Raw genomic sequence first — 24,309 nt, forward strand, 5'->3', positions numbered from 1 at the left:
CTCCTCCGAATGCCAGAACATTACAAGCAGTGAGATGATAACAGCTGAGATGAGGACCAACACCTAGAGGCTTACAGAGCAAATGTGACACAGGCGAGGGAGCTAACGGTGCCAGGACACCTGCCTGTGTGTGACCATCACTTTCAGTAAGCAGCCTCTGGCCTGGCAGCCGAAGGAAGGTGGAGACTGATTTGCACCCGGGCACAGCAGACCCTGGGGTTACAGGCTGCCAACATCTGTATCAGCAGGAGCAGAGCCAGCCCCATGCTTCCTTGGACTGAGATGTTGAGGAGAGGAGAGCCATAACAGATAGGCTAAGGGGAACCAACACAGGTTGGGTACATCAGTGGATCTTACGAGAGGAAATAGGCTTTTCCTTGGGTCCTCCCCAACAGCCACAAGAAGCCCTAGTATCTGGGTGAAATGAGTACAACCCAAGCTGGTGTGAAGTACTATGAAAGGCGTACGTCAGCTTTAACTAGTTGAGGGCTAGCAGGCTGAAACCCTGCCTATCCATCCGCAAGTTTCTTCCCAATTTTCCTGGCACAGCACATCGGCAAGGGGAGGGCCGTGTTTCTGGCTGGCTGAGCAGAGTGAAAACAACGGAGTTTGACCTGCGGTGTAGAGCTGCTGGCTCCAGTAAGCTCCCTCCCTGCGCTGGGAGTTAGTTTTGAACCCAGAAGAGGCTTGATAAGAGACACAGAAGTGGCAGAGAAAGTTGAAATGTGATTCAAAGGCAAAGGGAAATATGCACAGTAAGTACCTCTCCCTGCAATCCTTTCCTGGCTTTTATCCTTACCCCGTCACTGCTAGAGCTACTCCGAGTGCTGACTTCTTTCAAATGGTTAAAACCTGGCTGTGCTCAGGGGAGGAGAGGGTGGTTCGAATCATAAATAATGCAAGGATAAGGTCGGGCAAGCCAAACTGATGTTTCAACACCCAGTGGGCTGTACACTGGGCTGTATGCTCTGTTGGACTCTGCAGGATATTAATAAAAATTTGCCTCGTTTAGCCCATCTAACTCATCTCTCATTTTCCAGTGTACGACACTAGATGTTAACTCCACTGTTGCTGTATTAACAGCATCTCGTGCACAGTCTGTAGCCTCGTGTTCACAGACACACAGAGAGAGAGACAGATCAGTCTCACTGGCCCTATTCTGCACCCAGGTTTCAGAGAGAAGGTAGGGGCCAGGCTCACGCAGCAGGTCAGTGAGAGGGCCCCTGGGAAAAAATAATGCCCCAGCCCATGGTGCAGCACTCTCCAGTTTAGCAGAGATGACTGGGACCATCGTGGAAGGTGGCAGCAAAGTTATGGCAAGCAACCATACAATAAAATGAAAGACTTTTGTGTCCTTAATTCATGGTGAACCCCCCCAACGATCACTGGGAGCAGAAGGGGATAAATGTAAATGCAGAAACTGAAGTGTTTGCATCTTTCTGCTGTAGAAATTTGTGGTTTCATATTTTGTTTTCAAGGCTAGGCACCGTACTGCATTGAGCACAAAATATCTGTATGTTTGAATCTGTCCTGTGCAATTAGAGTCATTTAGGATCGTTTAGGTTGGAAAAGACCTCCAAGACCATCTGGTCCAACCTTTAACCCAGCACTGCCAGGTCCACCATTAAACCATGTCACTGAGCACTACATCCACATGTATGTGAAGCCAAACAGCCTGTTATTTGGGGTGGCATCAAGGTGGCTGTGTCTGAGCTGCCCACCCTATCTTGCCAGCTCTCCCTTGACCTTTCTCTGGAAGCGAAGAGCTGGGGTCCAGCTGGAGCACAGCCTGTGCTTTAGAAAGCAAAGTTGAGGCAGGTTCTGACTCAGGCAGCATAAGCCAACCTCTTTCATGAATACAGGAGCCTCAGACCATGCACTGGTGATGCTGAGCCTGGAACATGGTCCCCCCTTCTCATCAAAGCCACATCTAGGCTGTACCTATAAGCCTCTAAGGAGATGCCTATGTGTGCGTGTCTTTAATTACCCCATGGCCGAGAAGGCCAACCTGTTCAAGCACCCCTGCTCTCTTAACTGTTTAAAGTGCTGTGCGTGCTGCTTGGATACCCCCTAACACTGTTTGCTGGATCAGATATCAAACAGGAATGTTAAACTTTGAAAGCAGGGCAGCAGTGTGCCTCGGTAATTGCCCTTCTCTCCAAATAATGGAAACCCGCTGGACAGGACAATGATTTATTAGCAATACCTCTCCTGCCTTCCCCCTTCTCCACGCTCCATCTCTAGCAATTCAATCAGTAATTTTTTATCACCGTATTTTATGGTGCTGTAATTAGCCTAGAGGACTAACAAATGTGTGTCCCTATAAAACTCGTATTAATTCTCATAGTTGTTGTTGGAATCCAAAATATTTTTCTACCATTGCTGTGTGAACATGTTTCTCATTCTCGGAGCCACAGCGTTTTGTGTTGCTGCTCTGGCTCCCATTCACATGACTTCCATCAAAAACAAGGAATTGCAGGGAGTTAGAAGCAGTCCTGGGGCTGGTATCTGGCCAGTGAGCTCTTCACTGTTGTAATAGTTGGGACATCTCGGACATGGCAGTCAGTGCAGGTGTGGCAGAGCGGGGTTTTGGTTGGAGCCCCCTCTAAACACTGATTGCAGCAGCTGCTACAGGACAGGGCTGATCAAGCAAGCAGCTTGCGGGCGTCATACTTGAGTTTAATTTCTAACCAGTCTAGGAAATTCAGCATGTCTCACCTGCTCAGTTTGCTGAGCTATTGAATTAGTATCAGAAAAAAATCTCACTGTGCACAACGGTTAGATATTTACTTCTAACTTCTGGAGAAGCTTTTCTTTCCATTGCTGCAGGGACTCCACCTGCCCTCCAGCACCATGTCTGACCCAGTTAGCACCCTGGAGGACGCAGACTGAGAGCAGCCCATAGACATCTTCACAGGATCTCCCCACTGAGCAGAGGGAGGTGTCAGTCCCTCCCCGCACAGCGCACCCTTTTCTCTCTCAATATCCAGTGCCTCCCAGAAAATCTCCTGAAAGCTATTATCTCAGAATCTGTAAATAATAGCCCAGCAGGGCTTCTTGGACATGCCTGCAAGATTGAGCAATAGATTTGCTTCTAAGAATCATGAAATTTGACACTTTTTGTAACAGGGCAAATTTAGCCCTTCTGAGCGGCCAATGGGGCCGAGAAGTCCTCATTCACGCGACTGTCACTCTTCTCAAGAGAGTGCAGTAAGGCCTCCCAAACTGAAATGGGAGCAATTGACATTTGCCAAGTTTATGTGTAAACGATCATTTATTGTAGTGAGCCAAATAAGCCACTGGAGCAAGCTATCCAAAGAAAGTTTCCAGAAATAGCTGACTCTTGACGAAGCAGCTCAAATCTAACCATCTCTTTATACTTCAAAACCTATGAAGCTATGGCGAAACACAGGAAAGCACTCGAAGAACACTTCTTTCACTGCAAACAAGATAGGAAAGAGAGGACACAGCCATGGTCAGTGTTACTCTCAGTATGTGTCAGTTAAACCTCCCAGCTCCTCACAGCTTTCCCCTCGTTGCTCCCCAATGGACATAATGACTGCACTGATCTTGAACAGAGACTTTTAGGGTTTTGTCCATGAGATAGCTGAGCTGTGGGAAGCACCCTAGGTCAGAATCAAGAATCAGCCTCTGGATCTCTATTAATTTATTGAAAATGTGATAAACGCGCCCCAAATGGATCCTATAAGAATTGCTACCAAGAAAAACCCTGTTCGCGTTTTGTGAAGCAGTGAATCTGCGGTCATAAATACATAATCCACTTACATATTCTTTGCTAATAAGAGTCACTGCTTTATCTTTAAAGGGGAGACAAACATATTTTTCACTCTGTTTTTTACAGGGCAAATGTCTTTCCCTCCCTGCGGATGGCAGCTTGCAGGTGGGCTGTGTTCTCACAGGAGTGGCTGGGTCTGGCCCACCAGTCAGGGGATCAGTAGGTGCTTTTGGGATTCAGCCACTGCGAAGGCAGCAGGAGGCTGAGGTGGTGCCCATGGCGCAGCCTCTCACCACAGTCAGTTCAGCACAGTCTGGGCCCCATCCATGTCCCCTGTGTGCCGCTGTCCCTACAAGCACACTGGGGTGGCCAACTTACCTGCGCACGGTGGAAGCAAACAAGTGACACTGAGAGCGGTCGCACGGCCTCCCTGCACAGGCACCCTACATCTAACCTTGTGCACCTTCAGAAATATTTTGTAAAAGCAGCCTGCGCTGATGGAAAGCAGCTCCTTTGTATCTGGAGGCCTGATCTCAATTGTTTTCCTGGAGCTGGGCATTCAGTCCAGTCACTGGTCCAGAACAACTCAGCAGAAAATACGGTATCACGTCAAAAAGCCATTTCCTGGTAACGTGGCATCTTCCCTGGCAAAAGTTTCTTAAAACAACAACAAAAAAGGCACAATAGATAAATTTCTCAATTCCAGACTTGTTTTAGACCATGTCTGCCAGACGGTACACACTGCTGGTCACACAGTTAGTAACTTTCCCTTCCTTCCTTATTCCTGGTACAAGGTCCTGCACACACTCCATATGTGTTTACGGATATAGCTCCATGATTACTTTGGAAGTGCAAAATGCTTGGCGTAAGGGATTGTGACAGAGTTTCCTTGGCTCTGACAGGTCTCCTCTGTGCCTTCAGTCTTGGCTAGCCCAAAACAAAATCTGTACTTCAACATACTGTTCAATTTTTCAGCAATAAAATAAACATCTCAGACAGTGCTTTCTGGCATCAAATGTCCATCCTGCTTGCTGTCTTCTAGGTTTAGGAAGGAGGCTGGGGGAGGAATGAAGATGCACGTCTGAAACTGGCATTTAGGAGGGATTTCTGGCTTTGATTCCTCCTTTGTGGAATCCTGTCTGCCAGCCAGCTGTCTGAGTGGGCCTGCCTGGTTATTTCAGTGTGAGCCACTAATCAGCAAGTGTGTGGGATGCAGCCACTCCTTGGGAGATGACCTGCACTGGGATTTAAGGTTATTTGTTGCTTAGGGTTTGCTATGGGCTTTTTGCTCTCAGCTACCTCATACCCAAATTGTACAAACAGAGCTGTCTGCCGTCCCCTTTCTACTACCTACCCACTTCTGCTTCTGGCTCCAGGTGAACCTGGAGAGGCCCACGGTAGTGCTTGTTACTGAGTTTGGGACTGCTCAGGAGCTTTGAAAGAGCTCCACACGATGTGTGCATGGCGTTAGTGAATGCACAGTTTTGTATCGGGACGTTAATTACCAAGGAGCCTGGCACAGAACAGGAAATACAAGTCCTTTTCTTACATAAACACGCTCGGTTTTGGTTGGCTGAATACCTGGATACCAATTCTCCATGGGCTGGGATCCCTTAGGTTTATTTATGCAGTTATGTTCCTGTTCTGAATTTAACAACTCCCTAACTATCATCACCATGGTATAAAAAATATTGATACACGAGGTACAGGAGACAGTTTTATGTTCAGTTTCAACACAAACTAAGAAAACTATTCAGCCAGAGGCATCACTAAACAGCTTGCTCTGTTCACACACAAAACTGGAAGAACCACATTTGTCATTTTTTTGCCACCACGCAGCATTTCCCAGTTCTTGTGCTTTCCAGAACGAGGACTTAAACACAAGCATACAGCACCTTTCTTTCATGCAAGCTCTCCCTGTGTACCTCTGATAAGAATATATTGTTGCAAGCCCCCCAAAAATTTAAAAAAAATGCCAAAGAATCTACACATGTTGAAATAAAGGGGGGGAGGGTATAATCAGAGCACTGCTTCCCACATGGTGTCCAATAGCACTAGTATCAGAGGTTTGTACACTGGAAGAAATAGTGTCAACACTGAAAATGGTCTAGGCAATACTGCTTTGAGTTTTGCTAACATAGAGTGTTGATTTAAGAGGGCTTACGGTAAGTACAAATATTGGCTAATTATGTTTTATTAAGCAGAAAATAGGTGGAGGCTTTCCAGAGATCAAAATGGAGCATACAGCTTAATACAGTGGAAATATATGGGGAAATAGTTGGAAATGTATCTGTGAAGTTAAGTTCACTGATTTATCTACCTCACAGTCAGCCTTACTCTTTCCCTCTACCCCTCCTCCCATTTTTGTTTTGTTTCCAGCATAAAGCCCCAGATGGAGACTTTGGGAAGGCTGGGGAGGGGCAGATATGACAAATTGCTAATTTTTTAAAAAAATCTAGAGAGGTATGATTCTTTTGCAAGATAATCCTTGTCTGAAAAGAATTTTCAACAAAAGTGTATTGTACCCACAGAGGTAAATCTTTTGGTTTTCCTTATGCTAGATAAAGATAATTAGTGACTGTCCTGAAACTTGATAGTAGACTGCCTGTAGCAGCATGACATTCAGTAGGGGCAAATGGAAGACACTGCTGACAAGTTGAACATATTAAAAAAAAATAAAAATAAAAAAAATGTGGAACTGAGAGAAGGTGAAAAAAAAAAAAGCAGGTAGAAGTATGATTATTAATTTAGATTATAATTCTTATTACTTAGAAACTTAGAAATTTATTTAGAAACAAATTAACTTGATAGTTATATAAAACTGATTTATTAATTTGGTACAACTGAAGAGAGAAAGAGCACTTGAATCAAAAAGAAGTAAACCAGGACCAAAAATGTATTTAAAGTGACCCCAAAGTTGCAACAGTCACCCTCACTCAAGTTTTCAGTATTAGGTGAAATTCAGAGCACATCATGAAAGAGCCTGAATTCCCTACTGAAGGAGATGGATTCTTCTGCAGAATGACTCAGATGCCAGACATTAGACTGTATGGTTTTTGGTGTCTCTCAGAATATTGCCTCCAGTCATCAAAAGCAATATTCAAGTGAAATTAGCTATGCACCAATAAGAGAAAGAAAAATTATGGAGCTTTAATAAGAGGGAACCTATGTAAAAAGCAGCAGGAGATGGATAAGAAGGTTTGATTTATGTTTGGTTTATTTTGATAAGAAGATTTATTTTGATTTATGTTTGATTTATTTTGATAAGAAGGCTTGATTTATGCCATAAGCAATAACATGACTACTTTGACACAATGCTTAAAGGAGTACTAGAAAAGGAAATAGATGCATGACAGACAAAGATGATAAGATGATCAATAGTCACATAAAAAAAAGATAGACTTACTCTGGTTTTACTTGTATTTGGAAGGCAGAAGCTGCTGTGCATATATGCCTTCTTTCCACTCACAACAAAACAAACAAACAAACAAAAATAATATATTAGACCACTCTGACTTGGAATGGGTATTTTGAAAATCAGCAGGCCTAGATAACTTGCAGTCAAGAGACCTACAGACATGGTAGAGAAGATCCTGGCCTAGAAATACTCATTTACAGTGAATCTTGAAACACTGGAAGGACCCAAGAACAATGCACAGCATTCAGCCAGCGTCCCAGTGGGTCACAAGGAGACTTGACAGCACTGCAGCTTAGTTTGCCTGACAAAGGATCCTAGGCCAAAAAATGGGATAACAAGCAGAAAAAAGGAATTGTTAATGACATTAGATGGAAACACGGTCACTAGAAGTCTACACTGTTTTACAACATAGCATTCTTGTAAGGCTAATGATACACAATGTCTGTGTAGTTCCTTCCAAAGGGATTAACACAGGGCTTGAAGCCACAACAAAGAGTTCATTAGAGGGTTCCCTTCAGATGGCCATCCACATGCAGCAGGCTGTTCAGTGTTGCTTAGGTATGACCAGACTGGTGGTTGGACCACAGTGTCTCCATCATCAGATGTGGGTCACAGGTAAGACAGAGGGAGCAGTGATCTTGCCACATTGGCAAGGAACTGCTCAGGTTAGAAATATGTGACTGATTTATGCTGTAGAAAGAGGTGAAAACCTCACAAAGGTGCTTGATGATTTTGTAGCCAAGACAGATGACCAGCGTGACTTTGAGTGTGTGAGAAAGAGACACCAGTAAAGCACTGTAGGGAGTAGGACCTCATTATCAACTGTAAACCAGGTCAGCTTCTGACAGAGACAGAAATTAAAAAAAAAAAAAAATCACAATAAGATTGTAAAAACAGTTTACTACCCCAATCCAGTTTGAGCAGGGATGTGCTTTTATCCCTGTGTACAGTATTAGGGAGCTTGTTTCAATGCCCACAGTTTTAGAAGGTTGTTGAAATACCGGAGTGGGTGCAGAAAACAGCCACAAGAAATTATGCAAGGTCTAGAGAAAAATGCCATGACTTGGAGAAGTCAGTTGGTTGAGTGTAATAAAGACTTGTAAAAAATGAGTAGTGACTCGATTACAGAGGATGTCTCCCTCCTGAGGGAAATTATCATGAACTAAAGAGCTCTTAATCTAGCAGAAATGTGCAACAAAAGCCAACAGCTGAAAGCGGAAGCCTGAAAAATTCAAATAAGAAAATAATCAGAAATGTTTAACAGTGAGAGTAAGCATTAAAACAAATTGTCAAAGAAAGCGGTGGGTTCTGCATGTCAAGCTATCATCACATCAGAGCTCCAGGCCTTTCTAAATGACAAGCTTCTGTTAGACAAGCCATTGGTCTCCTTATGAGGATAACTGTCCAAAACCTAATAGCCTATCCTAGGGGCTGAAACTGGGTTCAGGAGGCTCAGACCAGAGGAGTTGCTGGTCTCTCTGACCCTCATACTGTGGGTCTAGGAGACTCATATGGGTTAGTTTAATTTTTTTCTTATCTACCAGCCTTGTCATCTCTCTCATAATCAACCACTTCCTGCAGCTATCACCTGTTGGGACTCTGCAGTAGGTGAAGAACTTTTTCTGCATATCTGGAGTTGCAAATCCTCTGCTGGGTGAATCTCTCCTTGTAGCTATGTACCCTGCAATAGCAGGGGTGTTTCTTTTCTCAGACGTTTCAATTTTTCCTGGAAAAAGGACAGTTTCTCTCTTACTGCCTGTCTCTCTCTTTCTCTCTCTTTTTCTCTCTTTCTCTCTTTCTCTCTCCATCTCCAGCCACAATTGCCAAGTCTCCTGGAAAATATTTTCTAGCTTCTGGAATGGATTATTATCCCTGCTTGGTGCAGATCTTCTGTACTCTATTTCTCTGGGTGGTTTTCAGAGCCTCTTGGGGCCCACTACTTCCCATGGTCTGGCAAAATCCCTGACCACCACTTGGGACCTTGGTATGTTTATTTTAACATTTATAGTGCAAAAGAAAAACCCAAAACCAATCGATGCCAACCATTGGTACAGAACAGAAAATTAATACAGACCAAACACATTTCTATCCTCTAAAGAAAGATGTAGAATAAAGGCCCCACCCTGTGTCAAATTAAATAAAGGCCAAAGTTAAAAGTTCTGTCTTGCGACACATTCTACAACTGTCCAAACTGGATGGTAAGAAGCAATAAATACTAGAGCCAAGGGCTTAAGGGGACGAGTCCTCCTGCCTGGTCCCAGTAGCTCAGGCCCAGAGATAGACAGCAGGAGCACTCTGGTTTGTTTCAACTATTGTAAAAATTTAACAGCCCAAGGGCAGATCCCAGCTCCTGTTGGAGAAAGCAGGGTTTAGAAGGCACTCAGCTCTAGGAAAGCTGGTGTTGTAAAAAGGCACACATGACACAAGCCCCAGAGGAACGCTTGTTCTCACCTAGGCGCCTGCTCTTCTGGCACTCCTGTTTTCTTATTTCCCTACTGCTTCTTGCTGGAGGTGGATCGTGGGACTGACTTACTGCATATTCTTCACTTTGGTCTTTGCATCTCTCTCTCTACTCTTCCCAGTTTGGGGGATTTCTCTGCTCTACTAAAAAATGGGAGGCAAAGGAATTCAGTGTCACCAAGACATCTGGGAAAAGCTGCCTCAGACTTCGTTGTAGCGTACATACCTAGGTTGAAAACAGTAATCTGCCTCCATTCCCTTTCCAAGGTCCCTGGCATTGCTGCTCATCCCAGAAGGGCTCCTGGGTTGCCAGCACTTAGTTCCATGGCTCAGACAGTGCCAAAACCATTGTTTTTTGTGCTGGAGTTATGTGATTCCTGTGCCAGAATCGTGAGTAAACCATGAAAAAAATACTAACATTTTTATGTAAATTTATGTAACTTTTTCCATGAAGACCCTATAAAGTGGCAAAAGTTTTGCCTTGCCATTAACCATATGGAAGTGTATGGCATATGTGTGTCTTCTTAAAGGAGCAAGAGTTTGTCCTGAACACACATGATTGCAGATGTTCTGAAGTACAACACGTATACAGCTCCCACCAAAAGGCCTCTGCAAAGGCCCAGCTAGAGAGATGGACATGAAATTGGTTTTCCAGGCAAACTCCAGCCTACAAGCACAGCTGCAGCTGCTCCCGAGCAGTCACAAAGCGTGGCTACAACGCCAATTAGGCTGGGGGCCAAGGCCCACAAAAAGACCCAGCAAGCCCTCAGTCCCAACGTGGCACCACTTTTAAGCACGAGTGGAAGGGTTTTCTGTCCTGGAGCAAGAGGTCTGCTGGATGGGAGAGCCGTAGTCGTCGCCAGCCATGCGCTCATGCTCTGGGGCCTGCTGGCTTCACCGCTGCCTCTCACCCAGCGCCCCAGCAGCAGTCCCTCTGCTCTCCTACCAGGAAACGCTATTGTACATGAGAACCCAAACACTTTATAAAGTGCCTTCGGCCTCAGCATGCAGATCAGCACTTTGTAAAACACACGGGGATGGAAACGCACATGCCAAGCCCGTCGAGCAGTGAGACTGATTAGCAGTTAAAGGTTTGTCCTGAGGAGGAAATGCTGGGCTTCATGAAATGGTGGGGTGCTGTCACTTGTGTTTGAGCAGCCTGTCACTGCTCAGGAGCCCAGACACATCCCGTGAAATCTTCCTGGATCACCGTGTGTTGCCGAGGTTGGAGGGTGGACAGCCTATTGCAGAGCCCAGCAATACAGATGCTCAACAATTAAGCTGTTAGTGGACTCCTACACACTTGTAAGGTACACAAGGCCCATGCAGTGCCTGCCAAGTTCCTCAAGTAGTAACAGTTCATGACACTCTTGAGATATCTGCCAGATGCCGACACAGTGTTCTGAAGTTCCTATTTCAGGACATAATTTTAAAAATACTTCTAGCTCAGGATTTAGAGTGCCAAAAAACATTTGTGTATGAATTGTAATGTAAACCATAAACCCAACAGGAAACATCAGAGCCTTCTCCTTTTGTAGATATGATGTGACTAAGGAGTGTTAGGAAAATGTTCCTTTATTGGCAAGAAAACAAATACATTTTACTGTCCCATATGTGCAAAATGAAACAACCAATTAACATATATCTGGCAAGGAAAATATATTTTTACCTTCCAGCATTGCCCATACATCCCAAATTGTATATTGATTGCAACATTTATGAGCATTGCACAGGGGGCAGATGGTGAACACTCTGCTCAGCACTGAGTTTGGCTGACAAGGAGGCACTGCAGTTTTAGTAACTGAATCAGCAATTTGCTCAGCCTGAATTTGCTCATGTTTCTTGAGCTCATGCTGGGAATGCTCAGTGGCCTAGCAAATGCTTTAACCTAGCTGCTTTCATATCATCAGCTGGCTGGCATAGTCACTCTAATAGTACTAATATAATTCTTATCCTTTCAGTAGGTGCCAGAATTAATTGCAGTGGAAAAGCAATCCCAAGAAGACACACTTGTCTGCTTTGCCTAACATAAGATACATCTTTGCAGGTCTAAGTTCAATAAAAAATAATCGTGTATGTTTATTTTGAAATATTCTTGGAACATTGGAACTTTGAAAATAACTTTTTTTTCTTAACTAAGATTCAGGTGAGGAAGTCTTAAGGCTATCAAGATGCTAGTCCTGTCCTTCCCGGTATATTTTTACAGGGTAAATACATAACAACAACAATAGGGTGAACAACAAAATGCAGTTCCAACCCTTGCAGCAAGCCATCCTCAATTCATGTTCTTATCCTGGCCTCTAGAGCAGAATAAAGCATGCTTTGTTGTTTCTGGGATATTGTCCGCTGGCTTGTTGTAACCGCTGTGCAGACTCAAATATCCACCACTTTGACACACACACACATCATCTCAACCCCCCACCCTTCCTGCCAAGTTTGTGAAATTATCTTTAAGAGGCTGGTGCTCTCTCAAATATAGTTGAAACCAACTAACAGGGAAACGGGCTAACAGATGGGCTTTGTGTAAGCCCTTGTTCCTCTGAGCTCTTGCACTGTTAAGTGAAATTAAAGTGCTCAGGGAGTAGAGTTATTATACCTCTTTAATTGTTTAGTTCAAATGAATCCATCAATGCTTGTAATAGTATAATGAATGTATTTTAAAATATTTTGAAACAACAGTTTTAGAACAGTGCATTGTGAAGCCAAAAATGATGAAGTATCTTCCTGAAATACCCTACTGCCTTCTGTTCTCAGACCTGCTGCACAAGATCAGCATTTTACACTGTGTTATGCTAACAAAGAGCTTCCAAACAGCCATTGCACTGCACGGGTATGTGGGGAACTGTTCATCAGTAATTTACAACAGAGGGAATTTTGCAATTCTGGAAGAGAGACTAGTAAGTGTAGTTAAAGTGCTCTTTTTTCCCTTTCTCTCTCCACTGTCTCCACACTAGCCTGTTGTGTAACCAGAGAGTTTTCTGAGACCTCTGTTAGCAAGCAGAGTCTAGTGTGCAGGCACCAATCACTGATCTTAATATTATGAGAGCTTAGAGGCCTGTGAGTGCGGAACAAATTGGTTTTAAAAGCAATAGCAATTGCTAAAAGGATTGTATTACAATAATAGACTTGAAAGCTTATACTCCAAGCAATGCTGCAGATGAGAGCCGGCGATAGAGATGAAGTATTTTGTGAGCTGCTAGGAGCAGAGCAGGTCCTGATTATTGCATTGACAGAGGTGGGTTGTGGGGCAACTGACACCTCATTGAAGTCAGGTCTTTCAAGCCACCCATGACTACTGTGGGACTCAGAAAGGGCACAGGAGCAACACCATTGATCATAGGCTGGATGAGGGAAGGAGGAGAGTCTGTATTTGCATATTCAGAGTGCTCTGTGCTGACTAACCTGGATGCTGTTGTGATACATATAGCAAATGAAAGAAAAAATGAAGGGAGCCCCAGGTAATCAGAATTCTAAAGAGACCTGCATCACCTTGACAGAAGACACCAAAAGATATTCAACCAAGAGTGAAGTAGCTGGAGAACTTTGAAGATCTCAGCCACAGTCTGAAGAGACAGAAAAGGAGCTGGCAGCCTACTAAGCTGCTGCTTGACAGACCACTTTTCATCCATTTTGAGAGGAAGCCTCAAAGGCTGAACTCAGTATTTTTCAGGATGCTCATGCTTTTGGGAATTTCTTCTGCTTTTATTTACCACATCATAATATGAAATTATGCTTTACATGTGGTATATGCATTGGAAGTAACTTGAAATGCTAGAGGTTCCTTTGCCTGGCTGCCTAAATACAGCAACACCTTGTTTGGCAGACTGAAGGAAGGATTAAAAGTGTTTTGGCTGTAAGTCCCAACCAGGGTCAAATCAAGACCTTGATTTCCTTTAACACAAACTCCTCATTAGGACCACACTTTAGCAGCAATGGTTTATGCTCCTAAAACAGAAGAGTTATTATTAGCAAAAGCCAAAACATATTCAGTCAATCAGATTCTGGTTTGGGGATGTTATGGATGGCATGTAAAATGAAGTACTAATGACTGACAAAATAGCACAGTAATGAAATTCTATTCACAAATTCATGCCCACTAGTTTCAAAACTATTGTCAATGGCAACTTCTTTCTGGACATCAACAGGGCAGGACTGGAAAGGCAGAAAAACAACATGAATCATTAAACTAAATTTTAGTGTGTGTACACATACAAGCATACATGCATGCACATGCATACACGTGCATGCTTATTTTTACAAGTGAGATAATTCCCTGTCTGTTCTAAGTGTTGCTTTTCTGCTGCTCGGTCTGAACAAAGGGTTCGTAAGGCTGAAGACAAAGTGAGGTGCAAGGGAGCATATTGCCCAAGAGAGGCATGCAAATCATGAAGACACATAGTGTGTGGGCAGTTTGAGCTGGCTCACAGGCAGCATAGGATGAGTCTGTCTCGTAGTGGATGCCACTTTGTGCTCTATCCCATGGCTTTAGTATTTTACAAACATCCTGCTGGCCCTCAGATGGTTGTAGCAATGGTTTTGAAAACGTAAGCCAAAGATAAGCAATTCAAAGGTGTCTGCTTGAGTCCACAGTCAGACAGAGCAAGATCTTCAAAGATCTGAACTTTTGCCATTCATCTTAATGGCATGTTATTACTAAAGCCATGCAGCAAAATACAGTTTAGTGTTGTTAACTATTTCATTGCTGGGTAAAACTTGCAAGAGAAAACTAGAGTGACAAATAATAGGTAGATATACGCTGCCATCTCACTGCTATCTCATTTGGCCTCATACCATAGTCACATTTTTACCTGAGCTTTGTATTTTCATTATGAAGGACAGTCTTGAAATTATTTCATCATTAAGCAGGCTGATATTCTGACTGTTCTGCTGTTTAGCTGAACATTCAGAATATCATTCTGACTTTTCATCAAGCTTAACACTACTGTGAGCATGAAATCATAAAATCTATGCTCCCGGGGAAAGCAAGGAAGGCAAATCTCATATGGCAGCAAAGATCAGCAAGAGTCATGCAAGTAAATGAAGAAAAGAGGCTAATATGTGCTATGTACACTATTGTTCTTGGTAATTCTGAAGGTTTTGAGACAGATTCTGTCATCTATTTCACTGGAGGAAGCAAACATCTCTTTCCCAACTAAGCATAATGTGCAGATTGTTGAAGGCTGTGATGGGACTCCAAGTTGACTAAAGCTTTGCAGTAGATCTGCCAATTTTTTTCTTCTTAAGTTGGGCACTCCCAAGACTGCAAAAGAGCTTTTAAACTCAAACCCATTTTATTATAACAGAAACTAGATCCTGTAGCTTTTTAAACAGATAAAACTTAGCGTGAGACAAAACAGAAGAAAAAGCATTTAGAAACCGAATTCCTTCTTGCCCACTATGTCCTGGCAGAAAAGGTCCTTTTTTTCAGGCTTCCTCTCAGTTCAGCAGCTCGGGAACTTTCTGTATTGCAACAAAAACTCCTCTGAGAAGATCTCTGAGACTCTAGGAAATATCTTTTGCCCCATCACTGAGGCCTGGCTGTGTGTCTGCTTTTCTCAGCAGTTTGCCAGCCTTTGCCTATGATGCAGGCTCTATGCCTGCTGAGTTCTCCTCATTCTCTCAGTGTGAGTTCTCCCACATGTTGCTTGGTGATTCGTTATTTTAATGTGATTACTCTTTAATTGGATTCTTATAGAGTATCTAAAAAATTCACCTGAGAAATGGCAGAGGCTGATAAGAGGAGAGATATCTGGTGGGTGAGGGGAGGAGGTGTTAAAAGATGTAAACTGTCAGAGGAAGTTCATTTTAAAACGAGCTTGGCACCGAATGTATGTGGTGAAAGAACACCATGAAGAAAAGTCTCTGGCCAAGTCTTTGGGGTTGGTTTCTTTGTTGTTTGTTTTTTTTTGTTGTTTTTTTTTTTTTTCTTTAGCTTTAGTGCTTAATCCCATATAAATTGCATTTGGCATTACTGGAAGAACTGGCTGGCAGAGAAGATCAGTATGGCTGTCAGAAAAGGGCAAAATAATGAAGATCTTCAGAAGGGACTAGAGGGCACAAGTTAAGAAAAGCTACAAGAGGTACAGAAGCAAAAAGCATTGTCAGAAAGAGAAACTTGAATGAAGAGAGATGATCTTAAATGATAAGTTTGTTTTGTAGTAACATTGAAAATACGGTAAGAAATTTCAATCTATATTGCACACTGACTCTTCAAGAAAGATGATTTGCATGTAGGAAAGAAATTTTCTGGTAAGTACACGTTAACATAAGAATGTGACTTTTCTCACAGGTACTTTTTAATGGAAGAAATCAAATACAGATGGTGTTGGAAGACTTTGTTCATTCAGTTTTATATCGTCTAATGCCACTATTTGGCATAAGGCTGTTCTAGCACCCAGATACAAAATTTTTGCTTTACCTACTCTTAGTTTAGAGTTGTGAAACCAGACTATCAAAGAGTCTAGTAGTAACTGTTAAAGTTATGGTTCCCAGACTGTTTCAGCAGACTGCTGTCTTCCTATGGCAAGTTTCCTACTCCAGCTGCACCTTCTACCCCAGATGTTTAATTGAAAAGCTGGCAATTAATTGACAGTTAATTGACAGGCCTACACAGGTGCACTAAAAGCATCCCCCTCAGCTGATCACTAAAGGCAGTGGGTATTTGATAAGAGGAGAGCCTGCTGATTTGGGACAGGAGTAATGAACATGCAGTACATTTTTGTTCTGTCTCTACCCATGCTCTAACCAACCCCAAATGTTGGTTTCTAGGATAGACAGGATCAAAATCAAGTTATTTTGTAACTGCATCTATTTCTAATGGAAAACTAAGTGAATAGAGCAATTGCCTGACTGGGGTCTGATATGGGGCTCCACTTTACAGCCCTATCCCTCTGGTTAAGAACAATGAGATTTTTTTTAATGGAAAATTTTCAGAAACTAAATACAATAAAACCACTGCAGCAGAGTTCCCCTGTAGCACATAAACCAGAGGTGTGCAGAAATATTTTCATGACATCTACTTGATTTTGATGTAGCTGAAGAAACATCAAAATCAAGTAGCTTCTGTACAGACCTGCAGTCCATCCTCAGCAAGTGTAACAAACCAGGGTAGGAGAACCTGCACGGTGTTTCCTTAGCCTGCAGAAAGGGGTGTTGGGACAGTGAAGATGCTAATAAAATGCAGACTCACTCTGGTGAGTTATGTTATTTTGAACACTTATATTTAAAGTCTCATTTGTTTGCTGTACATGTTCCTTTCTACTGCAGAATGTGCAATCAGTGTTTTTCACATCTACACGTAGGTTTGACATTATTCTAATTTAAAAATTGTATTGCTTTCAGACAGAGATATAAAACTGTACTAATAACTTGCCTTTCTTTTGCTTTTTAAAGGACTGTCCACATAGAAAATGGTGCTGACTTTGTAGGCACCCTGAGCCTCAGGCAGCTATGCAAAGGAGAGCCCCAGCCCAACCCACAGTCCTCAGCAGTAGCAGATCTGTGGCTGTGCATCTGCCAGAGTAGATGCCCCGCCACCAGGGCTGTGATGGTGAAACAGAGCCCTGGTCATGCTGTGGAAACAGTAGGCTGCTGGCAGTTTATGACAGGGGATGATCTGGGTGCAAAGGGAGAGTCCCCAGCCCGTTCATCACAGTGGCAGGTTGAAGCCCCAGAGAGGTCAGTGTCACACCGCAGCTATGCGCGTAGGAAGCTCTGAGAGCTGCTCCCTAATGAGCCCACAGCGTGCCAGTCTTTGGATTGGCATGAGCTAACCATTCGGGTTTTAATCTCTTCCTCTGCACACATAGTGACTATTCATGAGAGGATTACTATGAAGTGCCCTGAAACTAAATGGCATGTTTAGGATCTCATGGCTATGTGAATAAAAGCTGCAGGCAAGCTTGGATAGCACAAGCAATGTGCAGCCTTATTCACATTTTCCATAAAGAAGATCAAATACCTTGAAGATCAAGTACTCAGTGTCAAGCTCTTGCTCCCATGTCCCCAAACTCAAAATGCAACATCAGTTCCAAAAAGTTCAGTTGCCACTGCTAGTATGCAAATGAAATACCTCGTATGGGTGTCACCTCTTCAAGATCACCTTGTTCGTATAGATCAGGAAGTCCGGCAATGGGAGCAGGTAATCACATCAGCTCAGAAAGTAGACAAGCCAGTATCTTCTGCAGATCTGATTTTTAAAAATGTTTTAGCAAGCATGTGCCTGCCTGGATTTACCCTGTAAGACAATATAATACCCAGCTATGTAACTGCAGGGTTACTGCTTGCCAAAATAAGACTCCTGTAAAGCTGAAGTTTTGCAGGTACTTCAGGCTCACCATCATCTCCAGAGCCTATTTTGCAGTGCTTCACAGTTAAAGTTACACAGATGCACTCAGCAAAACCAGATCCCTTCCACGTGGGGTGAGGGGAGCAGAGGCACAGCAGCTAACTGCCAGCCTAAAGAGAGAGGAAAGTGAGTCACGGTCATGAAATAGGTCACTTCCACTCCGTGTGAACTCGCTTCTCTAGCACTCAGGTTGTTTTCTGTAATAGGGAACGGTCTGGGCTCGAGCATGCTACTGGGCTTGCTGCTTCTGCTCCAGATAAATGGAAAAATGTAAGGAAATAACTGCTCTTTAAAAAATGGGTGTTTCCAGCTGATGAATATATGACTGTGGGTTCTAGAGAAATTGTTCTAACTTCCACCGATTGAACATGTGGTTTAGTTTTGTTTCATGCATCTATGTAGCTTCTTTTTTTTTAAAAAAAAAAAAAAAAAAAAAAAAAAAGCTCTGTAGCAGCTGCACTGGCTTCTGCTAATATTTGCTTCCCTAACAGAAAAACCTAAGCAGTTCAGCAAAAGATGAAAACCCTTTTCTTTATTTTTATTTCAAATCATGTCTTTGAAACGCGAGTTCCTGCTGGAAGATAGAACACAAGCTTATCTATAGCGAGTGGGAGGTTGTGTTGTTAGACCTTCTTTCAGGAAGCCTCTTTGACCCCACACAGGATATTTTACAACGTTTGAAGATTTAGAGATGATAGCGATATTTTTTCCAGGAAATTTCTCAAAGAAGAGGGAGGGGTATCATTATGGTCGTTGTTTTGTTGCAGCAGATAGACCGCTGTCTGGAGACACTGTCCTTGCTGGAAAATTGATTAAGGTTCAGTTTGAAAAATAGGCACTTCCTCTCCTTTTAGTTACCATATTAGGTTTTCAAAAAGGGGGAAAAAAAAAAAAAAAATCTTGTTTCTCATGTTCCTGTTACTTCCCTATGTCACAACCACTTACTGAACGTGAAGCAAGCTGCTGCTGCTTTTTTACCTCCCCCTCTAGGAAACAGTTGCTTTAGGACTGATTCTGGTAACCTGATACCACTTGATGTATTTTTGCTGGAATATGGAGCCTACATAAATTGCACCATAAGCAAATTTCTTTATAATGGAAGGATCAGGAAGCTGCAGCTTGGCAGGCCATTTCATTGGTGTGTTTTTTTTAAGGTGGATTTTCCAGACACTTTTTAACAGATGATACTGCAGACTTTTGCAAAAGGTATTAGGAATATACAATTGTCACTGTTTGGACGGAGCGTCCCACCTGTAGACTAAGTGCCTTATATTCAAAAAAGATGCTGTCTGCCTGCCAGATACCATTCTACAACTGAAAGAAAAGCTGTTGTTGTTTACTGAACGTGCCTAGCTATTTACATGTATTACCAGTGTCACTCGAATCCAAAGACCCTTGCTGAAAGCAGCTCCCATCTTCACATGGTCTCAAGTACAGGCAACAAAGTTAGTCCCTTCCTGCAGATGTGAACTTGGAAAGAAAAAAAAAATAGAAAAAGATGCATCTCACATCCTTCCTTTCTGACTGGGACACAGCAGGTGGCATAGGGACTTCTTTGGATCCAGGATGGGGAGACGTTGGCAACTCTGCAATGCAGCGTGATGCAGGCGGGGGTCCTTCCAGCACTAATCCCATAAAGGAACTGAAACAGAGTTTCAGGCAGGAGCATTTCTTCTCTCATCTGTTACAGCTAGAGCAAGATGAACCAAACCAGCTGGATCCACTGCATGCTGAGTGCAGCCCAGGACTCCCCTGCAGTTTGACCCTGCTGTCCTTCCCCAGTAAACTGAGCCTGTACTCCAAACTTTTTTTTTGTTTGTTTTACATTGCTTGCATTGGAAGTGATGTTTATTCGAGGAGCCAGAGGGAGACTGAAACCCTTTGGGCATCCTCAGGGCATATGTGGCAAGTGTCACTGTGAGAGAAGCTTCCCCAGGCTGCTTTGCCAGCACATGCCTGGATCCTGCAGGGCTTCACCTCTGATGGCAGAGGAGGAGCAGAGCCTCGAGGCTCCCTTATTCCCTCGAGGATATTGCCAGCCAGGATGCCAGACGGCCTGGACAGCTGCCTGTAGCACCAATGCCACAGCTGCTAACCAAACTGTGCCAGGTGAGGAGGCAGCAGGCGGGTAAAGCAGCACCGCCTGCAGGTCCCACCATCATGGGCTGGTGGGAGGCTTCCTGTCCTCTCACTAGAGCTTGTGCTTTTAGTCTGGCACAGGCTGAGGTGCTGGGGGATGCTCCGAGCTCTGCAGACCATGCAAGCTCTGTCACTATGTCACACAAAGGGCAGAGCTCCCTTACAATCCAATAAAGCTTCCAGACCACTCAGACTCGGTTATGGTGTCACTGCACTATTATATGTCACCAGGATGGTGCGCAGGAGTCCACCAGCCTTCCCTCTCGCTGCAGCATGGGGATGCACGTTGCACACAGTTGAACTGTTCATCAGGCTGCATGGCACAAGAATTTCTCCTGATAAGGTAAACCCTTGCGATCTGCCCAGAAACAGAGCCTGGCCTGCAGGAGGAAGGGAAGAAGATTCCCACGGTATTCCTTTCACTGGAAAGAATGCTGCCAAGCCACCAGGTTGGAGCAAGCATGAGATGCAGGGCAGGAAGGCAGCTCTTGCCTTATCAGCCGCAGGCCGCCACCTCAGGAGCCCTTTGTCATAGCATGACACATGTGAAGGGCTCACCACGCATCAGAAAGGCTTCTGGGTTTGGGCTTCTTCTGCTAAACAGCTTGTATGGTGATGAATGAGTGCTTTAAACTTACGGCACATTGCTTCATTCATCTCCACAACTAAGCAATTCCTAACAGGAATTTCACTGGGCTCTCTGGAAACTCAGTGCTCATAAATCGCCTTGAGAGCCTTTCCTCAAAGGCCGTAAGATGCAAAACATTTTTTCTTGTTATGTACAAATAGTGTAAAAACCATAACTCCAGATTGTAAATCCACAGCCTAGTGATAAAGACCAACCCAAATTCACACTGCTCAGGGTTTGTCTACCCTGGAGCAGGCTGGCCACATCCACTTTGTAGTGCCTTTGGCCTGGGTGTCCTCTAGGTCCCATGTACCATAATCATGGCTATGAAACTTAGCTTTTCTTTCACATGTAACTCTTTTGTTACCTACTCTTTGGTCTTACGCATTAACTATTAAAAAAAAAAAAAAAAGCCCCCTTTAAAACACGTTTAGAACATGTGGCAATCTGGTTTCCCTAAGCAAAAGTCACCTCTGCTGCTTGCTAACTGCTAAGGAAGAGTTACTCTGTGTCTGCAGGAGGGACTTTCCCAAAACTCAGCACCTGGGGATACCACACATCAGACACTGTCACTTTGCATACACCTCCAGCTCCCGGGGCCACCCAAAGTCATCTCAGCTAGCAAGGTATCCATAGTCACTAGTTCTGGGGAAGGGGAGCTGTTTGTTTCTGTTTTTGTGCGTGTTTTTTTCTTTTTTATGTATATTTGTATTTCATTTGTATTTTCATAAAGTATAGCAAAGAGGGAGATGTTTTTTGTAATCAGTTTTCCACATCATGCTCTCTTGTCCCCCAGATTGTGCAGTGCTGGCTGCCAAGATCCCACTTCTTTCCTCATGGAGGCCTTATCCTGTACAAGGGCCAAAATCTAGATGTGAGGCTGGAGGCATGACTGCAGTAGGAAATGTGTCATTTCACTGTAGCTGTGCTGAAAATGGTCAGGTGCTATCTATCAATGGGTACTAAGGAAGTAGAAGGAGCCATACCTGTGAGCATCCCTTCCAGCACAGCCCTAAAGGGGTATGTGGTTAAGGAGCTGGGGAGACAACACTCCTAATGCAGACATACACGGTTATGCCGGGAGAGTCCTTCAGTCTCGGGGATTTCCAAAGGTCCTTCAGACTTTAAGATCTGTTTTCTCTGAGGTGAAACTCAGCTGGGAATCATGGTAGAGACCTTCATCAGCTTGACACATTCACCAAAAGAACAATCTGGTGTAATAAAAGAAGGAAAGTAAGTAGGAGGCAATTTATTTGACCAAATTATTATTTTCTTCTCTTAAAATTTTACTCTTCTTTGGCTGGACTTCTGTTTTTGCTGCCTTGCAAATCTAATGTTTCCTCTTTTGATTTTGTAACTTTTTTTCCTGATATGCAGAATTCTGAATAAAAATGTGTTAAGGGGAGGACACATGAAGGAAAGACAAAGGTAGAATAATACTAGAAAGAGTGCCTTGGGGCAGAAAACATGGCATATCTAACAATACATAACTGGCAACAGAAAATTGGTTGGGTGGTCTTTCTTTTTTTTTTTTTTTTTTTTTTTTTTTGAGAAGAACTTCCAGACAAGGCTGAGAACCAAGCTGAAGTACTCACCTAAGGCTGCTTTAAGATTTATGTGCTAACAATTGGCTGTGGGGAAAGCACTCACACTGAACATGGGAAGCCCATGCCCACTTGTGCCATTGACCAATTCCTAATAAAGAATTGCTATTCTTGTGTGACACAGTGTGGAACAGGCATCCAGCATTAAAGTTTTAAAAACACAGAATAAAAAGCAGATCATCATGATACAGGTTTTGTAACTCTAATGTGGTGATGAGATTGTACATTGTTTGGCTATGATAACTTGACCAAGTCTGATTTGTTTTATATGTAAAATATTTATTGAAAATTAACTGAGCAATATTAATCAGAATGTATTAGACATTTTCTGTCCTGCCAATAAAATATCAGTAAAGATATTCAAACAGTTTACTTTCAAGAGAGAATTAAAAACAAGGTGTTCATAATAGAGCTTGTAATGAGCTGTGCAGTCTAAGCTGCTACAAAATAAAGCAATTGCTTCTGATCTGGGGGGTGTCAGTGACAGATCAGCATAGCTTTGTTAGCAAGAGGAGAGTATGTTGTTCAAACAGAGAGAGAAATAATCAAAAGTCTAGATTCATGCATGTGTGCATGAGAAATGAATGTAACATTTGATCTTTCCCATTCCTTGCATTCAGGATCAACTCTTTCATGTATGGAGTGCCCTAAAAGACATGGATAAGTTGGCAAATGAAATTCAGTGATGAGAAACACAAACCAGGGGCACGGGGAATGAGAGAAACTGACCTACGTGTGCAGAACGCTGGGAACTAACCCACTTGCTGCTTGGGAAAAGGACCTTTGAGTCACTGTGGCTAACACACAGAAAAATGGTTGCACAAGGCTCAGAGAAAGTTGAAAAGCCTCCGAGAAAGAAAAAGAGAGTGAAACAGAAGACGTCATTGTTTCACTGGGTAAATTTATCATCCACCTACACTACAGTTACTGCAGGCAGTTCTGCTGCCCTACCTCAGACAGGGCTGGTTGAGTGAGAGAGGTCGGGGAAAGCAGCAGGATGCTCAGAGGTATGGAATGTGAGGGGAAACTAGAGAGGCTGCAATTTTTTAGCCTGTAAAAGAGATAATTGTGAGGAGATGTGGTAGCTATAAAACCAAGTCAACAGGGGAGAAAGATGGATAGGAAGCACTTACTCATTGTGTCAGAAAAACTAGAATGATCAGGCCTCAGGTTTAAATCAATACACACAGAGCACAATTATGCTGTAGATTTCATTCCCACGGGATGCTGTGGCAGCCAAAAAAGTAAATTAAGTCATAAGAAAACACTAAACAATTTACAGGGAATAGCTTAATCAAGACCTACTGATGCAATTGCCCAGATGCTATCTCCTGATCCTGAAATCCCCTACCTGCTGACGGCTGGAAGCTGGAAGGGTGTTCCAGAGAAGGCATCACTTCATCCATGGTACTGCTGCCCTGTCAGAAGTAGGATGCTGGGTCAGACTGACTGGTACAGGTGCTCATTCTGTCCAGGTCTGCACCCGGGATGTGATCTGGGCAACACTCCACAATGCAACCAGACAGTGAGCATTATTTATAAGAGCCAAGTTTTCTGGAGAACCAGCAGGCCTTAACATTGCATTAAGTTGACCAGAAGTGTCAGTAACAATAAAATTAAATTCAGAAGCACAGGTCATGTTTTTTCAAGTCTCTAGAAATAATAGTAACCTCATTCAATCAACAGAAGAGTGATTCATTGGATACCTGTTTTCCTTGCCAGGTTCTTTTTTTCCTTTGGGAGTGCAGAACAAATATTAGAAACTAATCAGCGGGGTCCTTAATTTACACGCACATTACAATGACATTATTTATAAAATAGAAAAGTTATTGCTCCACTCAGAGTGGGAATGTGAAGCTTTTTAAAGCCAGTGACCCTTTACAGTTCAAGAACAAAATCACCCCCTGGAGACTGTCTGTTAGGTGGCCCTGACAGCACCGTACTGCAAGAAGAGCTCCTCAGCAACAGAGACTGAGG

General features: G+C 43.2%; 1 long non-coding RNA gene across 1 annotated transcript; it reads left to right on the forward strand.

The window, feature by feature from the left end:
* Positions 1–557: 557 nt before the first annotated feature.
* LOC311434854 lies at positions 558–4,747 on the forward strand. Its single transcript, XR_014691773.1, has 2 exons — positions 558–755; positions 3,863–4,747. It is a non-coding gene; the product is annotated as an uncharacterized lncRNA (long non-coding RNA).
* Positions 4,748–24,309: the final 19,562 nt, after the last annotated feature.

Source organism: Aythya ferina (genome assembly GCF_964211825.1).
Source record: "Aythya ferina genome assembly, chromosome: 3".
Taxonomy (NCBI): domain Eukaryota; kingdom Metazoa; phylum Chordata; class Aves; order Anseriformes; family Anatidae; genus Aythya; species Aythya ferina.